Source organism: Sceloporus occidentalis, unplaced genomic scaffold, assembly GCF_023333645.1.
Source record: "Sceloporus occidentalis isolate IW3139 unplaced genomic scaffold, rSceOcc1.0.p SCAF_32, whole genome shotgun sequence".
In the NCBI taxonomy this organism is placed as follows: domain Eukaryota; kingdom Metazoa; phylum Chordata; class Lepidosauria; order Squamata; family Phrynosomatidae; genus Sceloporus; species Sceloporus occidentalis.
This window is the reverse complement of record NW_028317012.1, coordinates 11,069,030-11,090,148: the sequence shown is the minus strand read 5'-3', so window position 1 is coordinate 11,090,148 and position 21,119 is coordinate 11,069,030.

Sequence of the window (21,119 nt, the reverse complement as noted above, 5' to 3'; positions counted from 1 at the left end):
GTAACACGATTACTTTGCATTACCGTGATGTTTATGTCAGCTATTCTTGTAAAGTATTTGCTCAGCTGCACACAGTCAAGTCAAACGGGAGTTAATATATGCGTGGAATCGACCAATCACAGTCGAGTGGGCGGGGTTATCCGGCCAACGCAATAACAAAGGCACGAACGAAAAGCTATGCATGGCATCAACCAATCACAGTCGAGTGGGCGGGGTTATCTGGCTAACGCAATAACAAAGGCACGAACGAAAAGCTAAGTGCTGATACAGCTGCTGAAAACCTATTTTGACACAAAAACTGGAAATTGGAGAGAAATAGGTGAAGCCCAAATGCCACAAGTATCCCCCTGGAACATAGTTATATGTTGGTGCATTCTAAATAATCACCAGCAAATAATTGGGAGTGCAGAATGCAGAGGCTTACCACTTGGTCGTATTTATTTGCTAGAGCATTTTTATATGGGGGGGGGGAAAGCCCCAAAAAAACATTTCATATATGTATAAATATTTATTGGGGGTCTGTGTGACGTTTTTTAACCCATTCAGGAGCAAGAGATTTTCATACTCCAATGATGACAGTTGCTAAAGCATGATTTCATTTTTATACCTTTGATATAAGAATGACACTTCATGAGTCCTGAGGTGATTTGTCTATCAAGGGGCATTTGTGATCTAAAAGATCAGACAAATGTACTTAAATATTTGATACCCCCCAAAACCTTAATCTAGTACAAATGTCCTGCTGGAGCAAACAAAATATCTGTATAATTATAGTTATTTCAGTGCGTTAGATGGAGCTTTCCTCTTGCTAGCAGTTCATCTGGTAAATCGCTACAGAATATTTGCATTCAGCTGTATCTTCAGCTGACCAGAAAATAAATTCATTAGAGCCTCTATATTAGTTGTAGGCAGGAATCTAAAACAGAGTGCCTCTAGTGGCAACTACTTCTTTATTGTTAATGCCATCGTGTGAATGAAGGCATTTTTAACCTGACGTGTAAAGGTCACATGGTGCTGGCCGTCGTATGTAAAGTGCTGCCCAGTAGGGTATAGCATCTGTATGTTCTTCCACAAATGATATCAATTACTGCAGAGCCGTCACTGAATCCCACAGATGGTACATTTTGCTTGTTGCTCAGCATCGCGTAACATTTATGTGTCCAGTTAAAAATTGCAGGCGCAATGAGGGTCCACCGCCCAGCAGGTGCGGGTTCCATCTCTGATACATATCATCAGCGACGTCGTCCATTAAATGCGTTTCATGATGGTACTGTAAAAGTGAGTCAGTTCTTTGAATACGGAATATATTTTATTTTAATATATACTGACCATTGCTCTTATGAGTTTTGGCTGTTGCTGATCAGTGGATTAGAAATGGGCATCTGTGCAATAAAACTTTAGCCATCTCATCAGTGTTCCAATCAACTGCAATTGGTGGCTACTGACTGAGACGGTTGGGGGTTCAAGTAAATGATCTCTCTCTTCTGCATCACGCCGTGTTCCTTGGTGCACAGGGACACTCGGTGAACTTGTGGCTGTATCTCTTGTCTCCATTCACTAAAAGATTAAATGATCAGTATGTTATGCAATATTTCAACTGACCAGACTCAACTGCAGTTAGGGGTATCCCCCGGAGGCAGAGGACACATGGGGCTATGTTTGAGTTTGGGAGGGGGGGGGCACTGGTGGATTCCTGGGGAGACTTATTACTTGCCTTCCCAGTCCATTCATGTCTAAGTAACCCTGTGCTTATTGGGGGCACAGGGCGAACGAGATGTTCCGTCTGGTCTGATTTTATAATCCTTGATACCGAACATACTTCATCTAACATACTATCCTTCAGAACCAACAGACTTCAGTAGAGTCTTCATCTTCCTATCCTTCTGTAAAACACATCGGAATAGATACAACACCTGTTAATCTCCGCGGCACAATATATTCCGAAAATAGTAAATAGAGAATCTTCCGTACCCTATGTCATTCCGATCGTGCTAATAGCGACAATACGTTTAACCCGTCACAGTTCATGTGTCCATGATCAGAGCTAGAATTACTGCTACCCAGGGTAAATGGCAAAGTGGCAAGTTTTCATGGGGTTAAATAATGTTAGGACATACAAATTAATAGGAGTAACATTCTTAATGCTATAGTTGCTTATATAGAAGATAAAACAGTATCTTTAACATAGGCGATGTACGTTTTGATCCTGCACTTTTTCTAGATCTCGTCCTCAACACTATTCCTTACATTTGGTCCATCATACACCGGGGGCTCCCACCTAGTTTTCCGTATGGGAGAAGAAACCTAGTTCAGCCACTTAAGGGTTCACGAAAGAGAAAAAAGAGGGAAAAAAACAAAACAAAACAGGATAATCGGAGCTTTTCGTAATATAAGGGTTTGTATCATTTCATAGCAAACAATTAACATACCCTAAGTTGATACAAAGTGAGACCTGGATGAGATACCACATGCACCGTTGGCTTGGATCTATGTTAAGGATGGAATTGTACAACTCCATCCTTCTAACAAGGGGCATGCATTCATCACGCACTTCAACTCAGCCAACCCAGTGCATAGCGTCACCCGCCCTGGTATTTAAGTCGCGAGAAATGCCTCTTTGTTGTGGTTATGGTGAGCCTTTAAAAATTTTAGAAATGCCGCTGATTTTAGGTTATGGTGAGCATTTCAATATTTTTTTGTCGTTGTTAACTGTCATATTAAAAACTTCTATGGGTAATTTATTAAGTAACATGATTACTTTGCATTACCGTGATGTTTATGTCAGCTATTCTTGTAAAGTATTTGCTCAGCTGCACACAGTCAAGTCAAACGGGAGTTAATATATGCGTGGAATCGACCAATCACAGTCGAGTGGGCGGGGTTATCCGGCCAACGCAATAACAAAGGCACGAACGAAAAGCTATGCATGGCATCAACCAATCACAGTCGAGTGGGCGGGGTTATCTGGCTAACGCAATAACAAAGGCACGAACGAAAAGCTAAGTGCTGATACAGCTGCTGAAAACCTATTTTGACACAAAAACTGGAAATTGGAGAGAAATAGGTGAAGCCCAAATGCCACAAGTATCCCCCTGGAACATAGTTATATGTTGGTGCATTCTAAATAATCACCAGCAAATAATTGGGAGTGCAGAATGCAGAGGCTTACCACTTGGTCGTATTTATTTGCTAGAGCATTTTTATATGGGGGGGGGGGAAGCCCCAAAAAAACATTTCATATATGTATAAATATTTATTGGGGGTCTGTGTGACGTTTTTTAACCCATTCAGGAGCAAGAGATTTTCATACTCCAATGATGACAGTTGCTAAAGCATGATTTCATTTTTATACCTTTGATATAAGAATGACACTTCATGAGTCCTGAGGTGATTTGTCTATCAAGGGGCATTTGTGATCTAAAAGATCAGACAAATGTACTTAAATATTTGATACCCCCCAAAACCTTAATCTAGTACAAATGTCCTGCTGGAGCAAACAAAATATCTGTATAATTATAGTTATTTCAGTGCGTTAGATGGAGCTTTCCTCTTGCTAGCAGTTCATCTGGTAAATCGCTACAGAATATTTGCATTCAGCTGTATCTTCAGCTGACCAGAAAATAAATTCATTAGAGCCTCTATATTAGTTGTAGGCAGGAATCTAAAACAGAGTGCCTCTAGTGGCAACTACTTCTTTATTGTTAATGCCATCGTGTGAATGAAGGCATTTTTAACCTGACGTGTAAAGGTCACATGGTGCTGGCCGTCGTATGTAAAGTGCTGCCCAGTAGGGTATAGCATCTGTATGTTCTTCCACAAATGATATCAATTACTGCAGAGCCGTCACTGAATCCCACAGATGGTACATTTTGCTTGTTGCTCAGCATCGCGTAACATTTATGTGTCCAGTTAAAAATTGCAGGCGCAATGAGGGTCCACCGCCCAGCAGGTGCGGGTTCCATCTCTGATACATATCATCAGCGACGTCGTCCATTAAATGCGTTTCATGATGGTACTGTAAAAGTGAGTCAGTTCTTTGAATACGGAATATATTTTATTTTAATATATACTGACCATTGCTCTTATGAGTTTTGGCTGTTGCTGATCAGTGGATTAGAAATGGGCATCTGTGCAATAAAACTTTAGCCATCTCATCAGTGTTCCAATCAACTGCAATTGGTGGCTACTGACTGAGACGGTTGGGGGTTCAAGTAAATGATCTCTCTCTTCTGCATCACGCCGTGTTCCTTGGTGCACAGGGACACTCGGTGAACTTGTGGCTGTATCTCTTGTCTCCATTCACTAAAAGATTAAATGATCAGTATGTTATGCAATATTTCAACTGACCAGACTCAACTGCAGTTAGGGGTATCCCCCGGAGGCAGAGGACACATGGGGCTATGTTTGAGTTTGGGAGGGGGGGGGCACTGGTGGATTCCTGGGGAGACTTATTACTTGCCTTCCCAGTCCATTCATGTCTAAGTAACCCTGTGCTTATTGGGGGCACAGGGCGAACGAGATGGCCCGTCTGGTCTGATTTTATAATCCTTGATACCGAACATACTTCATCTAACATACTATCCTTCAGAACCAACAGACTTCAGTAGAGTCTTCATCTTCCTATCCTTCTGTAAAACACATCGGAATAGATACAACACCTGTTAATCTCCGCGGCACAATATATTCCGAAAATAGTAAATAGAGAATCTTCCGTACCCTATGTCATTCCGATCGTGCTAATAGCGACAATACGTTTAACCCGTCACAGTTCATGTGTCCATGATCAGAGCTAGAATTACTGCTACCCAGGGTAAATGGCAAAGTGGCAAGTTTTCATGGGGTTAAATAATGTTAGGACATACAAATTAATAGGAGTAACATTCTTAATGCTATAGTTGCTTATATAGAAGATAAAACAGTATCTTTAACATAGGCGATGTACGTTTTGATCCTGCACTTTTTCTAGATCTCGTCCTCAACACTATTCCTTACATTTGGTCCATCATACACCGGGGGCTCCCACCTAGTTTTCCGTATGGGAGAAGAAACCTAGTTCAGCCACTTAAGGGTTCACGAAAGAGAAAAAAGAGGGAAAAAAACAAAACAAAACAGGATAATCGGAGCTTTTCGTAATATAAGGGTTTGTATCATTTCATAGCAAACAATTAACATACCGTAAGTTGATACAAAGTGAGACCTGGATGAGATACCACATGCACCGTCGGCTTGGATCTATGTTAAGGATGGAATTGTACAACTCCATCCTTCTAACAAGGGGCATGCATTCATCACGCACTTCAACTCAGCCAACCCAGTGCATAGCGTCACCCGCCCTGGTATTTAAGTCGCGAAAAATGCCTCTTTGTTGTGGTTATGGTGAGCCTTTAAAAATTTTAGAAATGCCGCTGATTTTAGGTTATGGTGAGCATTTCAATATTTTTTTGTCGTTGTTAACTGTCATATTAAAAACTTCTATGGGTAATTTATTAAGTAACATGATTACTTTGCATTACCGTGATGTTTATGTCAGCTATTCTTGTAAAGTATTTGCTCAGCTGCACACAGTCAAGTCAAACGGCAGTTAATATATGCGTGGAATCGACCAATCACAGTCGAGTGGGCGGGGTTATCCGGCCAACGCAATAACAAAGGCACGAACGAAAAGCTATGCATGGCATCAACCAATCACAGTCGAGTGGGCGGGGTTATCTGGCTAACGCAATAACAAAGGCACGAACGAAAAGCTAAGTGCTGATACAGCTGCTGAAAACCTATTTTGACACAAAAACTGGAAATTGGAGAGAAATAGGTGAAGCCCAAATGCCACAAGTATCCCCCTGGAACATAGTTATATGTTGGTGCATTCTAAATAATCACCAGCAAATAATTGGGAGTGCAGAATGCAGAGGCTTACCACTTGGTCGTATTTATTTGCTAGAGCATTTTTATTTGGGGGGGGGGGAAAGCCCCAAAAAAACATTTCATATATGTATAAATATTTATTGGGGGTCTGTGTGACGTTTTTTAACCCATTCAGGAGCAAGAGATTTTCATACTCCAATGATGACAGTTGCTAAAGCATGATTTCATTTTTATACCTTTGATATAAGAATGACACTTCATGAGTCCTGAGGTGATTTGTCTATCAAGGGGCATTTGTGATCTAAAAGATCAGACAAATGTACTTAAATATTTGATACCCCCCAAAACCTTAATCTAGTACAAATGTCCTGCTGGAGCAAACAAAATATCTGTATAATTATAGTTATTTCAGTGCGTTAGATGGAGCTTTCCTCTTGCTAGCAGTTCATCTGGTAAATCGCTACAGAATATTTGCATTCAGCTGTATCTTCAGCTGACCAGAAAATAAATTCATTAGAGCCTCTATATTAGTTGTAGGCAGGAATCTAAAACAGAGTGCCTCTAGTGGCAACTACTTCTTTATTGTTAATGCCATCGTGTGAATGAAGGCATTTTTAACCTGACGTGTAAAGGTCACATGGTGCTGGCCGTCGTATGTAAAGTGCTGCCCAGTAGGGTATAGCATCTGTATGTTCTTCCACAAATGATATCAATTACTGCAGAGCCGTCAATGAATCCCACAGATGGTACATTTTGCTTGTTGCTCAGCATCGCGTAACATTTATGTGTCCAGTTAAAAATTGCAGGCGCAATGAGGGTCCACCGCCCAGCAGGTGCGGGTTCCATCTCTGATACATATCATCAGCGACGTCGTCCATTAAATGCGTTTCATGATGGTACTGTAAAAGTGAGTCAGTTCTTTGAATATGGAATATATTTTATTTTAATATATACTGACCATTGCTCTTATGAGTTTTGGCTGTTGCTGATCAGTGGATTAGAAATGGGCATCTGTGCAATAAAACTTTAGCCATCTCATCAGTGTTCCAATCAACTGCAATTGGTGGCTACTGACTGAGACGGTTGGGGGTTCAAGTAAATGATCTCTCTCTTCTGCATCACGCCGTGTTCCTTGATGCACAGGGACACTCGGTGAACTTGTGGCTGTATCTCTTGTCTCCATTCACTAAAAGATTAAATGATCAGTATGTTATGCAATATTTCAACTGACCAGACTCAACTGCAGTTAGGGGTATCCCCCGGAGGCAGAGGACACATGGGGCTATGTTTGAGTTTGGGAGGGGGGGGGCACTGGTGGATTCCTGGGGAGACTTATTACTTGCCTTCCCAGTCCATTCATGTCTAAGTAACCCTGTGCTTATTGGGGGCACAGGGCGAACGAGATGGCCCGTCTGGTCTGATTTTATAATCCTTGATACCGAACATACTTCATCTAACATACTATCCTTCAGAACCAACAGACTTCAGTAGAGTCTTCATCTTCCTATCCTTCTGTAAAACACATCGGAATAGATACAACACCTGTTAATCTCCGCGGCACAATATATTCCGAAAATAGTAAATAGAGAATCTTCCGTACCCTATGTCATTCCGATCGTGCTAATAGCGACAATACGTTTAACCCGTCACAGTTCATGTGTCCATGATCAGAGCTAGAATTACTGCTACCCAGGGTAAATGGCAAAGTGGCAAGTTTTCATGGGGTTAAATAATGTTAGGACATACAAATTAATAGGAGTAACATTCTTAATGCTATAGTTGCTTATATAGAAGATAAAACAGTATCTTTAACATAGGCGATGTACGTTTTGATCCTGCACTTTTTCTAGATCTCGTCCTCAACACTATTCCTTACATTTGGTCCATCATACACCGGGGGCTCCCACCTAGTTTTCCGTATGGGAGAAGAAACCTAGTTCAGCCACTTAAGGGTTCACGAAAGAGAAAAAAGAGGGAAAAAAACAAAACAAAACAGGATAATCGGAGCTTTTCGTAATATAAGGGTTTGTATCATTTCATAGCAAACAATTAACATACCCTAAGTTGATACAAAATGAGACCTGGATGAGATACCACATGCACCGTTGGCTTGGATCTATGTTAAGGATGGAATTGTACAACTCCATCCTTCTAACAAGGGGCATGCATTCATCACGCACTTCAACTCAGCCAACCCAGTGCATAGAGTCACCCGCCCTGTTATTTAAGTGGCGAGAAATGCCTCTTTGTTGTGGTTATGGTGAGCCTTTAAAAATTTTAGAAATGCCGCTGATTTTAGGTTATGGTGAGCATTTCAATATTTTTTTGTCGTTGTTAACTGTCATATTAAAAACTTCTATGGGTAATTTATTAAGTAACATGATTACTTTGCATTACCGTGATGTTTATGTCAGCTATTCTTGTAAAGTATTTGCTCAGCTGCACACAGTCAAGTCAAACGGGAGTTAATATATGCGTGGAATCGACCAATCACAGTCGAGTGGGCGGGGTTATCCGGCCAACGCAATAACAAAGGCACGAACGAAAAGCTATGCATGGCATCAACCAATCACAGTCGAGTGGGCGGGGTTATCTGGCTAACGCAATAACAAAGGCACGAACGAAAAGCTAAGTGCTGATACAGCTGCTGAAAACCTATTTTGACACAAAAACTGGAAATTGGAGAGAAATAGGTGAAGCCCAAATGCCACAAGTATCCCCCTGGAACATAGTTATATGTTGGTGCATTCTAAATAATCACCAGCAAATAATTGGGAGTGCAGAATGCAGAGGCTTACCACTTGGTCGTATTTATTTGCTAGAGCATTTTTATTTGGGGGGGGGGGAAAGCCCCAAAAAAACATTTCATATATGTATAAATATTTATTGGGGGTCTGTGTGACGTTTTTTAACCCATTCAGGAGCAAGAGATTTTCATACTCCAATGATGACAGTTGCTAAAGCATGATTTCATTTTTATACCTTTGATATAAGAATGACACTTCATGAGTCCTGAGGTGATTTGTCTATCAAGGGGCATTTGTGATCTAAAAGATCAGACAAATGTACTTAAATATTTGATACCCCCCAAAACCTTAATCTAGTACAAATGTCCTGCTGGAGCAAACAAAATATCTGTATAATTATAGTTATTTCAGTGCGTTAGATGGAGCTTTCCTCTTGCTAGCAGTTCATCTGGTAAATCGCTACAGAATATTTGCATTCAGCTGTATCTTCAGCTGACCAGAAAATAAATTCATTAGAGCCTCTATATTAGTTGTAGGCAGGAATCTAAAACAGAGTGCCTCTAGTGGCAACTACTTCTTTATTGTTAATGCCATCGTGTGAATGAAGGCATTTTTAACCTGACGTGTAAAGGTCACATGGTGCTGGCCGTCGTATGTAAAGTGCTGCCCAGTAGGGTATAGCATCTGTATGTTCTTCCACAAATGATATCAATTACTGCAGAGCCGTCACTGAATCCCACAGATGGTACATTTTGCTTGTTGCTCAGCATCGCGTAACATTTATGTGTCCAGTTAAAAATTGCAGGCGCAATGAGGGTCCACCGCCCAGCAGGTGCGGGTTCCATCTCTGATACATATCATCAGCGACGTCGTCCATTAAATGCGTTTCATGATGGTACTGTAAAAGTGAGTCAGTTCTTTGAATACGGAATATATTTTATTTTAATATATACTGACCATTGCTCTTATGAGTTTTGGCTGTTGCTGATCAGTGGATTAGAAATGGGCATCTGTGCAATAAAACTTTAGCCATCTCATCAGTGTTCCAATCAACTGCAATTGGTGGCTACTGACTGAGACGGTTGGGGGTTCAAGTAAATGATCTCTCTCTTCTGCATCACGCCGTGTTCCTTGATGCACAGGGACACTCGGTGAACTTGTGGCTGTATCTCTTGTCTCCATTCACTAAAAGATTAAATGATCAGTATGTTATGCAATATTTCAACTGACCAGACTCAACTGCAGTTAGGGGTATCCCCCGGAGGCAGAGGACACATGGGGCTATGTTTGAGTTTGGGAGGGGGGGGCACTGGTGGATTCCTGGGGAGACTTATTACTTGCCTTCCCAGTCCATTCATGTCTAAGTAACCCTGTGCTTATTGGGGGCACAGGGCGAACGAGATGGCCCGTCTGGTCTGATTTTATAATCCTTGATACCGAACATACTTCATCTAACATACTATCCTTCAGAACCAACAGACTTCAGTAGAGTCTTCATCTTCCTATCCTTCTGTAAAACACATCGGAATAGATACAACACCTGTTAATCTCCGCGGCACAATATATTCCGAAAATAGTAAATAGAGAATCTTCCGTACCCTATGTCATTCCGATCGTGCTAATAGCGACAATACGTTTAACCCGTCACAGTTCATGTGTCCATGATCAGAGCTAGAATTACTGCTACCCAGGGTAAATGGCAAAGTGGCAAGTTTTCATGGGGTTAAATAATGTTAGGACATACAAATTAATAGGAGTAACATTCTTAATGCTATAGTTGCTTATATAGAAGATAAAACAGTATCTTTAACATAGGCGATGTACGTTTTGATCCTGCACTTTTTCTAGATCTCGTCCTCAACACTATTCCTTACATTTGGTCCATCATACACCGGGGGCTCCCACCTAGTTTTCCGTATGGGAGAAGAAACCTAGTTCAGCCACTTAAGGGTTCACGAAAGAGAAAAAAGAGGGAAAAAAACAAAACAAAACAGGATAATCGGAGCTTTTCGTAATATAAGGGTTTGTATCATTTCATAGCAAACAATTAACATACCCTAAGTTGATACAAAATGAGACCTGGATGAGATACCACATGCACCGTTGGCTTGGATCTATGTTAAGGATGGAATTGTACAACTCTAACAAGGGGCATGCATTCATCACGCACTTCAACTCAGCCAACCCAGTGCATAGCGTCACCCGCCCTGGTATTTAAGTCGCGAGAAATGCCTCTTTGTTGTGGTTATGGTGAGCCTTTAAAAATTTTAGAAATGCCGCTGATTTTAGGTTATGGTGAGCATTTCAATATTTTTTTGTCGTTGTTAACTGTCATATTAAAAACTTCTATGGGTAATTTATTAAGTAACATGATTACTTTGCATTACCGTGATGTTTATGTCAGCTATTCTTGTAAAGTATTTGCTCAGCTGCACACAGTCAAGTCAAACGGGAGTTAATATATGCGTGGAATCGACCAATCACAGTCGAGTGGGCGGGGTTATCCGGCCAACGCAATAACAAAGGCACGAACGAAAAGCTATGCATGGCATCAACCAATCACAGTCGAGTGGGCGGGGTTATCTGGCTAACGCAATAACAAAGGCACGAACGAAAAGCTAAGTGCTGATACAGCTGCTGAAAACCTATTTTGACACAAAAACTGGAAATTGGAGAGAAATAGGTGAAGCCCAAATGCCACAAGTATCCCCCTGGAACATAGTTATATGTTGGTGCATTCTAAATAATCACCAGCAAATAATTGGGAGTGCAGAATGCAGAGGCTTACCACTTGGTCGTATTTATTTGCTAGAGCATTTTTATATGGGGGGGGGGGAAAGCCCCAAAAAAACATTTCATATATGTATAAATATTTATTGGGGGTCTGTGTGACGTTTTTTAACCCATTCAGGAGCAAGAGATTTTCATACTCCAATGATGACAGTTGCTAAAGCATGATTTCATTTTTATACCTTTGATATAAGAATGACACTTCATGAGTCCTGAGGTGATTTGTCTATCAAGGGGCATTTGTGATCTAAAAGATCAGACAAATGTACTTAAATATTTGATACCCCCCAAAACCTTAATCTAGTACAAATGTCCTGCTGGAGCAAACAAAATATCTGTATAATTATAGTTATTTCAGTGCGTTAGATGGAGCTTTCCTCTTGCTAGCAGTTCATCTGGTAAATCGCTACAGAATATTTGCATTCAGCTGTATCTTCAGCTGACCAGAAAATAAATTCATTAGAGCCTCTATATTAGTTGTAGGCAGGAATCTAAAACAGAGTGCCTCTAGTGGCAACTACTTCTTTATTGTTAATGCCATCGTGTGAATGAAGGCATTTTTAACCTGACGTGTAAAGGTCACATGGTGCTGGCCGTCGTATGTAAAGTGCTGCCCAGTAGGGTATAGCATCTGTATGTTCTTCCACAAATGATATCAATTACTGCAGAGCCGTCACTGAATCCCACAGATGGTACATTTTGCTTGTTGCTCAGCATCGCGTAACATTTATGTGTCCAGTTAAAAATTGCAGGCGCAATGAGGGTCCACCGCCCAGCAGGTGCGGGTTCCATCTCTGATACATATCATCAGCGACGTCGTCCATTAAATGCGTTTCATGATGGTACTGTAAAAGTGAGTCAGTTCTTTGAATACGGAATATATTTTATTTTAATATATACTGACCATTGCTCTTATGAGTTTTGGCTGTTGCTGATCAGTGGATTAGAAATGGGCATCTGTGCAATAAAACTTTAGCCATCTCATCAGTGTTCCAATCAACTGCAATTGGTGGCTACTGACTGAGACGGTTGGGGGTTCAAGTAAATGATCTCTCTCTTCTGCATCACGCCGTGTTCCTTGATGCACAGGGACACTCGGTGAACTTGTGGCTGTATCTCTTGTCTCCATTCACTAAAAGATTAAATGATCAGAATGTTATGCAATATTTCAACTGACCAGACTCAACTGCAGTTAGGGGTATCCCCCGGAGGCAGAGGACACATGGGGCTATGTTTGAGTTTGGGAGGGGGGGGGCACTGGTGGATTCCTGGGGAGACTTATTACTTGCCTTCCCAGTCCATTCATGTCTAAGTAACCCTGTGCTTATTGGGGGCACAGGGCGAACGAGATGGCCCGTCTGGTCTGATTTTATAATCCTTGATACCGAACATACTTCATCTAACATACTATCCTTCAGAACCAACAGACTTCAGTAGAGTCTTCATCTTCCTATCCTTCTGTAAAACACATCGGAATAGATACAACACCTGTTAATCTCCGCGGCACAATATATTCCGAAAATAGTAAATAGAGAATCTTCCGTACCCTATGTCATTCCGATCGTGCTAATAGCGACAATACGTTTAACCCGTCACAGTTCATGTGTCCATGATCAGAGCTAGAATTACTGCTACCCAGGGTAAATGGCAAAGTGGCAAGTTTTCATGGGGTTAAATAATGTTAGGACATACAAATTAATAGGAGTAACATTCTTAATGCTATAGTTGCTTATATAGAAGATAAAACAGTATCTTTAACATAGGCGATGTACGTTTTGATCCTGCACTTTTTCTAGATCTCGTCCTCAACACTATTCCTTACATTTGGTCCATCATACACCGGGGGCTCCCACCTAGTTTTCCGTATGGGAGAAGAAACCTAGTTCAGCCACTTAAGGGTTCACGAAAGAGAAAAAAGAGGGAAAAAAACAAAACAAAACAGGATAATCGGAGCTTTTCGTAATATAAGGGTTTGTATCATTTCATAGCAAACAATTAACATACCCTAAGTTGATACAAAATGAGACCTGGATGAGATACCACATGCACCGTTGGCTTGGATCTATGTTAAGGATGGAATTGTACAACTCCATCCTTCTAACAAGGGGCATGCATTCATCACGCACTTCAACTCAGCCAACCCAGTGCATAGAGTCACCCGCCCTGTTATTTAAGTGGCGAGAAATGCCTCTTTGTTGTGGTTATGGTGAGCCTTTAAAAATTTTAGAAATGCCGCTGATTTTAGGTTATGGTGAGCATTTCAATATTTTTTTGTCGTTGTTAACTGTCATATTAAAAACTTCTATGGGTAATTTATTAAGTAACATGATTACTTTGCATTACCGTGATGTTTATGTCAGCTATTCTTGTAAAGTATTTGCTCAGCTGCACACAGTCAAGTCAAACGGGAGTTAATATATGCGTGGAATCGACCAATCACAGTCGAGTGGGCGGGGTTATCCGGCCAACGCAATAACAAAGGCACGAACGAAAAGCTATGCATGGCATCAACCAATCACAGTCGAGTGGGCGGGGTTATCTGGCTAACGCAATAACAAAGGCACGAACGAAAAGCTAAGTGCTGATACAGCTGCTGAAAACCTATTTTGACACAAAAACTGGAAATTGGAGAGAAATAGGTGAAGCCCAAATGCCACAAGTATCCCCCTGGAACATAGTTATATGTTGGTGCATTCTAAATAATCACCAGCAAATAATTGGGAGTGCAGAATGCAGAGGCTTACCACTTGGTCGTATTTATTTGCTAGAGCATTTTTATATGGGGGGGGGGAAAGCCCCAAAAAAACATTTCATATATGTATAAATATTTATTGGGGGTCTGTGTGACGTTTTTTAACCCATTCAGGAGCAAGAGATTTTCATACTCCAATGATGACAGTTGCTAAAGCATGATTTCATTTTTATACCTTTGATATAAGAATGACACTTCATGAGTCCTGAGGTGATTTGTCTATCAAGGGGCATTTGTGATCTAAAAGATCAGACAAATGTACTTAAATATTTGATACCCCCCAAAACCTTAATCTAGTACAAATGTCCTGCTGGAGCAAACAAAATATCTGTATAATTATAGTTATTTCAGTGCGTTAGATGGAGCTTTCCTCTTGCTAGCAGTTCATCTGGTAAATCGCTACAGAATATTTGCATTCAGCTGTATCTTCAGCTGACCAGAAAATAAATTCATTAGAGCCTCTATATTAGTTGTAGGCAGGAATCTAAAACAGAGTGCCTCTAGTGGCAACTACTTCTTTATTGTTAATGCCATCGTGTGAATGAAGGCATTTTTAACCTGACGTGTAAAGGTCACATGGTGCTGGCCGTCGTATGTAAAGTGCTGCCCAGTAGGGTATAGCATCTGTATGTTCTTCCACAAATGATATCAATTACTGCAGAGCCGTCACTGAATCCCACAGATGGTACATTTTGCTTGTTGCTCAGCATCGCGTAACATTTATGTGTCCAGTTAAAAATTGCAGGCGCAATGAGGGTCCACCGCCCAGCAGGTGCGGGTTCCATCTCTGATACATATCATCAGCGACGTCGTCCATTAAATGCGTTTCATGATGGTACTGTAAAAGTGAGTCAGTTCTTTGAATACGGAATATATTTTATTTTAATATATACTGACCATTGCTCTTATGAGTTTTGGCTGTTGCTGATCAGTGGATTAGAAATGGGCATCTGTGCAATAAAACTTTAGCCATCTCATCAGTGTTCCAATCAACTGCAATTGGTGGCTACTGACTGAGACGGTTGGGGGTTCAAGTAAATGATCTCTCTCTTCTGCATCACGCCGTGTTCCTTGATGCACAGGGACACTCGGTGAACTTGTGGCTGTATCTCTTGTCTCCATTCACTAAAAGATTAAATGATCAGTATGTTATGCAATATTTCAACTGACCAGACTCAACTGCAGTTAGGGGTATCCCCCGGAGGCAGAGGACACATGGGGCTATGTTTGAGTTTGGGAGGGGGGGGCACTGGTGGATTCCTGGGGAGACTTATTACTTGCCTTCCCAGTCCATTCATGTCTAAGTAACCCTGTGCTTATTGGGGGCACAGGGCGAACGAGATGGCCCGTCTGGTCTGATTTTATAATCCTTGATACCGAACATACTTCATCTAACATACTATCCTTCAGAACCAACAGACTTCAGTAGAGTCTTCATCTTCCTATCCTTCTGTAAAACACATCGGAATAGATACAACACCTGTTAATCTCCGCGGCACAATATATTCCGAAAATAGTAAATAGAGAATCTTCCGTACCCTATGTCATTCCGATCGTGCTAATAGCGACAATACGTTTAACCCGTCACAGTTCATGTGTCCATGATCAGAGCTAGAATTACTGCTACCCAGGGTAAATGGCAAAGTGGCAAGTTTTCATGGGGTTAAATAATGTTAGGACATACAAATTAATAGGAGTAACATTCTTAATGCTATAGTTGCTTATATAGAAGATAAAACAGTATCTTTAACATAGGCGATGTACGTTTTGATCCTGCACTTTTTCTAGATCTCGTCCTCAACACTATTCCTTACATTTGGTCCATCATACACCGGGGGCTCCCACCTAGTTTTCCGTATGGGAGAAGAAACCTAGTTCAGCCACTTAAGGGTTCACGAAAGAGAAAAAAGAGGGAAAAAAACAAAACAAAACAGGATAATCGGAGCTTTTCGTAATATAAGGGTTTGTATCATTTCATAGCAAACAATTAACATACCCTAAGTTGATACAAAGTGAGACCTGGATGAGATACCACATGCACCGTTGGCTTGGATCTATGTTAAGGATGGAATTGTACAACTCCATCCTTCTAACAAGGGGCATGCATTCATCACGCACTTCAACTCAGCCAACCCAGTGCATAGCGTCACCCGCCCTGGTATTTAAGTCGCGAGAAATGCCTCTTTGTTGTGGTTATGGTGAGCCTTTAAAAATTTTAGAAATGCCGCTGATTTTAGGTTATGGTGAGCATTTCAATATTTTTTTTGTCGTTGTTAACTGTCATATTAAAAACTTCTATGGGTAATTTATTAAGTAACATGATTACTTTGCATTACCGTGATGTTTATGTCAGCTATTCTTGTAAAGTATTTGCTCAGCTGCACACAGTCAAGTCAAACGGGAGTTAATATATGCGTGGAATCGACCAATCACAGTCGAGTGGGCGGGGTTATCCGGCCAACGCAATAACAAAGGCACGAACGAAAAGCTATGCATGGCATCAACCAATCACAGTCGAGTGGGCGGGGTTATCTGGCTAACGCAATAACAAAGGCACGAACGAAAAGCTAAGTGCTGATACAGCTGCTGAAAACCTATTTTGACACAAAAACTGGAAATTGGAGAGAAATAGGTGAAGCCCAAATGCCACAAGTATCCCCCTGGAACATAGTTATATGTTGGTGCATTCTAAATAATCACCAGCAAATAATTGGGAGTGCAGAATGCAGAGGCTTACCACTTGGTCGTATTTATTTGCTAGAGCATTTTTATATGGGGGGGGGGAAAGCCCCAAAAAAACATTTCATATATGTATAAATATTTATTGGGGGTCTGTGTGACGTTTTTTAACCCATTCAGGAGCAAGAGATTTTCATACTCCAATGATGACAGTTGCTAAAGCATGATTTCATTTTTATACCTTTGATATAAGAATGACACTTCATGAGTCCTGAGGTGATTTGTCTATCAAGGGGCATTTGTGATCTAAAAGATCAGACAAATGTACTTAAATATTTGATACCCCCCAAAACCTTAATCTAGTACAAATGTCCTGCTGGAGCAAACAAAATATCTGTATAATTATAGTTATTTCAGTGCGTTAGATGGAGCTTTCCTCTTGCTAGCAGTTCATCTGGTAAATCGCTACAGAATATTTGCATTCAGCTGTATCTTCAGCTGACCAGAAAATGAATTCATTAGAGCCTCTATATTAGTTGTAGGCAGGAATCTAAAACAGAGTGCCTCTAGTGGCAACTACTTCTTTATTGTTAATGCCATCGTGTGAATGAAGGCATTTTTAACCTGACGTGTAAAGGTCACATGGTGCTGGCCGTCGTATGTAAAGTGCTGCCCAGTAGGGTATAGCATCTGTATGTTCTTCCACAAATGATATCAATTACTGCAGAGCCGTCACTGAATCCCACAGATGGTACATTTTGCTTGTTGCTCAGCATCGCGTAACATTTATGTGTCCAGTTAAAAATTGCAGGCGCAATGAGGGTCCACCGCCCAGCAGGTGCGGGTTCCATCTCTGATACATATCATCAGCGACGTCGTCCATTAAATGCGTTTCATGATGGTACTGTAAAAGTGAGTCAGTTCTTTGAATACGGAATATATTTTATTTTAATATATACTGACCATTGCTCTTATGAGTTTTGGCTGTTGCTGATCAGTGGATTAGAAATGGGCATCTGTGCAATAAAACTTTAGCCATCTCATCAGTGTTCCAATCAACTGCAATTGGTGGCTACTGACTGAGACGGTTGGGGGTTCAAGTAAATGATCTCTCTCTTCTGCATCACGCCGTGTTCCTTGGTGCACAGGGACACTCGGTGAACTTGTGGCTGTATCTCTTGTCTCCATTCACTAAAAGATTAAATGATCAGTATGTTATGCAATATTTCAACTGACCAGACTCAACTGCAGTTAGGGGTATCCCCCGGAGGCAGAGGACACATGGGGCTATGTTTGAGTTTGGGAGGGGGGGGGGGCACTGGTGGATTCCTGGGGAGACTTATTACTTGCCTTCCCAGTCCATTCATGTCTAAGTAACCCTGTGCTTATTGGGGGCACAGGGCGAACGAGATGGCCCGTCTGGTCTGATTTTATAATCCTTGATACCGAACATACTTCATCTAACATACTATCCTTCAGAACCAACAGACTTCAGTAGAGTCTTCATCTTCCTATCCTTCTGTAAAACACATCGGAATAGATACAACACCTGTTAATCTCCGCGGCACAATATATTCCGAAAATAGTAAATAGAGAATCTTCCGTACCCTATGTCATTCCGATCGTGCTAATAGCGACAATACGTTTAACCCGTCACAGTTCATGTGTCCATGATCAGAGCTAGAATTACTGCTACCCAGGGTAAATGGCAAAGTGGCAAGTTTTCATGGGGTTAAATAATGTTAGGACATACAAATTAATAGGAGTAACATTCTTAATGCTATAGTTGCTTATATAGAAGATAAAACAGTATCTTTAACATAGGCGATGTACGTTTTGATCCTGCACTTTTTCTAGATCTCGTCCTCAACACTATTCCTTACATTTGGTCCATCATACACCGGGGGCTCCCACCTAGTTTTCCGTATGGGAGAAGAAACCTAGTTCAGCCACTTAAGGGTTCACGAAAGAGAAAAAAGAGGGAAAAAAACAAAACAAAACAGGATAATCGGAGCTTTTCGTAATATAAGGGTTTGTATCATTTCATAGCAAACAATTAACATACCCTAAGTTGATACAAAGTGAGACCTGGATGAGATACCACATGCACCGTTGGCTTGGATCTATGTTAAGGATGGAATTGTACAACTCCATCCTTCTAACAAGGGGCATGCATTCATCACGCACTTCAACTCAGCCAACCCAGTGCATAGCGTCACCCGCCCTGGTATTTAAGTGGCGAGAAATGCCTCTTTGTTGTGGTTATGGTGAGCCTTTAAAAATTTTAGAAATGCCGCTGATTTTAGGTTATGGTGAGCATTTCAATATTTTTTTGTCGTTGTTAACTGTCATATTAAAAACTTCTATGGGTAATTTATTAAGTAACATGATTACTTTGCATTACCGTGATGTTTATGTCAGCTATTCTTGTAAAGTATTTGCTCAGCTGCACACAGTCAAGTCAAACGGGAGTTAATATATGCGTGGAATCGACCAATCACAGTCGAGTGGGCGGGGTTATCCGGCCAACGCAATAACAAAGGCACGAACGAAAAGCTATGCATGGCATCAACCAATCACAGTCGAGTGGGCGGGGTTATCTGGCTAACGCAATAACAAAGGCACGAACGAAAAGCTAAGTGCTGATACAGCTGCTGAAAACCTATTTTGACACAAAAACTGGAAATTGGAGAGAAATAGGTGAAGCCCAAATGCCACAAGTATCCCCCTGGAACATAGTTATATGTTGGTGCATTCTAAATAATCACCAGCAAATAATTGGGAGTGCAGAATGCAGAGGCTTACCACTTGGTCGTATTTATTTGCTAGAGCATTTTTATATGGGGGGGGGGAAAGCCCCAAAAAAACATTTCATATATGTATAAATATTTATTGGGGGTCTGTGTGACGTTTTTTAACCCATTCAGGAGCAAGAGATTTTCATACTCCAATGATGACAGTTGCTAAAGCATGATTTCATTTTTATACCTTTGATATAAGAATGACACTTCATGAGTCCTGAGGTGATTTGTCTATCAAGGGGCATTTGTGATCTAAAAGATCAGACAAATGTACTTAAATATTTGATACCCCCCAAAACCTTAATCTAGTACAAATGTCCTGCTGGAGCAAACAAAATATCTGTATAATTATAGTTATTTCAGTGCGTTAGATGGAGCTTTCCTCTTGCTAGCAGTTCATCTGGTAAATCGCTACAGAATATTTGCATTCAGCTGTATCTTCAGCTGACCAGAAAATAAATTCATTAGAGCCTCTATATTAGTTGTAGGCAGGAATCTAAAACAGAGTGCCTCTAGTGGCAACTACTTCTTTATTGTTAATGCCATCGTGTGAATGAAGGCATTTTTAACCTGACGTGTAAAGGTCACATGGTGCTGGCCGTCGTATGTAAAGTGCTGCCCAGTAGGGTATAGCATCTGTATGTTCTTCCACAAATGATATCAATTACTGCAGAGCCGTCACTGAATCCCACAGATGGTACATTTTGCTTGTTGCTCAGCATCGCGTAACATTTATGTGTCCAGTTAAAAATTGCAGGCGCAATGAGGGTCCACCGCCCAGCAGGTGCGGGTTCCATCTCTGATACATATCATCAGCGACGTCGTCCATTAAATGCGTTTCATGATGGTACTGTAAAAGTGAGTCAGTTCTTTGAATACGGAATATATTTTATTTTAATATATACTGACCATTGCTCTTATGAGTTTTGGCTGTTGCTGATCAGTGGATTAGAAATGGGCATCTGTGCAATAAAACTTTAGCCATCTCATCAGTGTTCCAATCAACTGCAATTGGTGGCTACTGACTGAGACGGTTGGGGGTTCAAGTAAATGATCTCTCTCTTCTGCATCACGCCGTGTTCCTTGATGCACAGGGACACTCGGTGAACTTGTGGCTGTATCTCTTGTCTCCATTCACTAAAAGATTAAATGATCAGTATGTTATGCAATATTTCAACTGACCAGACTCAACTGCAGTTAGGGGTATCCCCCGGAGGCAGAGGACACATGGGGCTATGTTTGAGTTTGGGAGGGGGGGGGCACTGGTGGATTCCTGGGGAGACTTATTACTTGCCTTCCCAGTCCATTCATGTCTAAGTAACCCTGTGCTTATTGGGGGCACAGGGCGAACGAGATGGCCCGTCTGGTCTGATTTTATAATCCTTGATACCGAACATACTTCATCTAACATACTATCCTTCAGAACCAACAGACTTCAGTAGAGTCTTCATCTTCCTATCCTTCTGTAAAACACATCGGAATAGATAC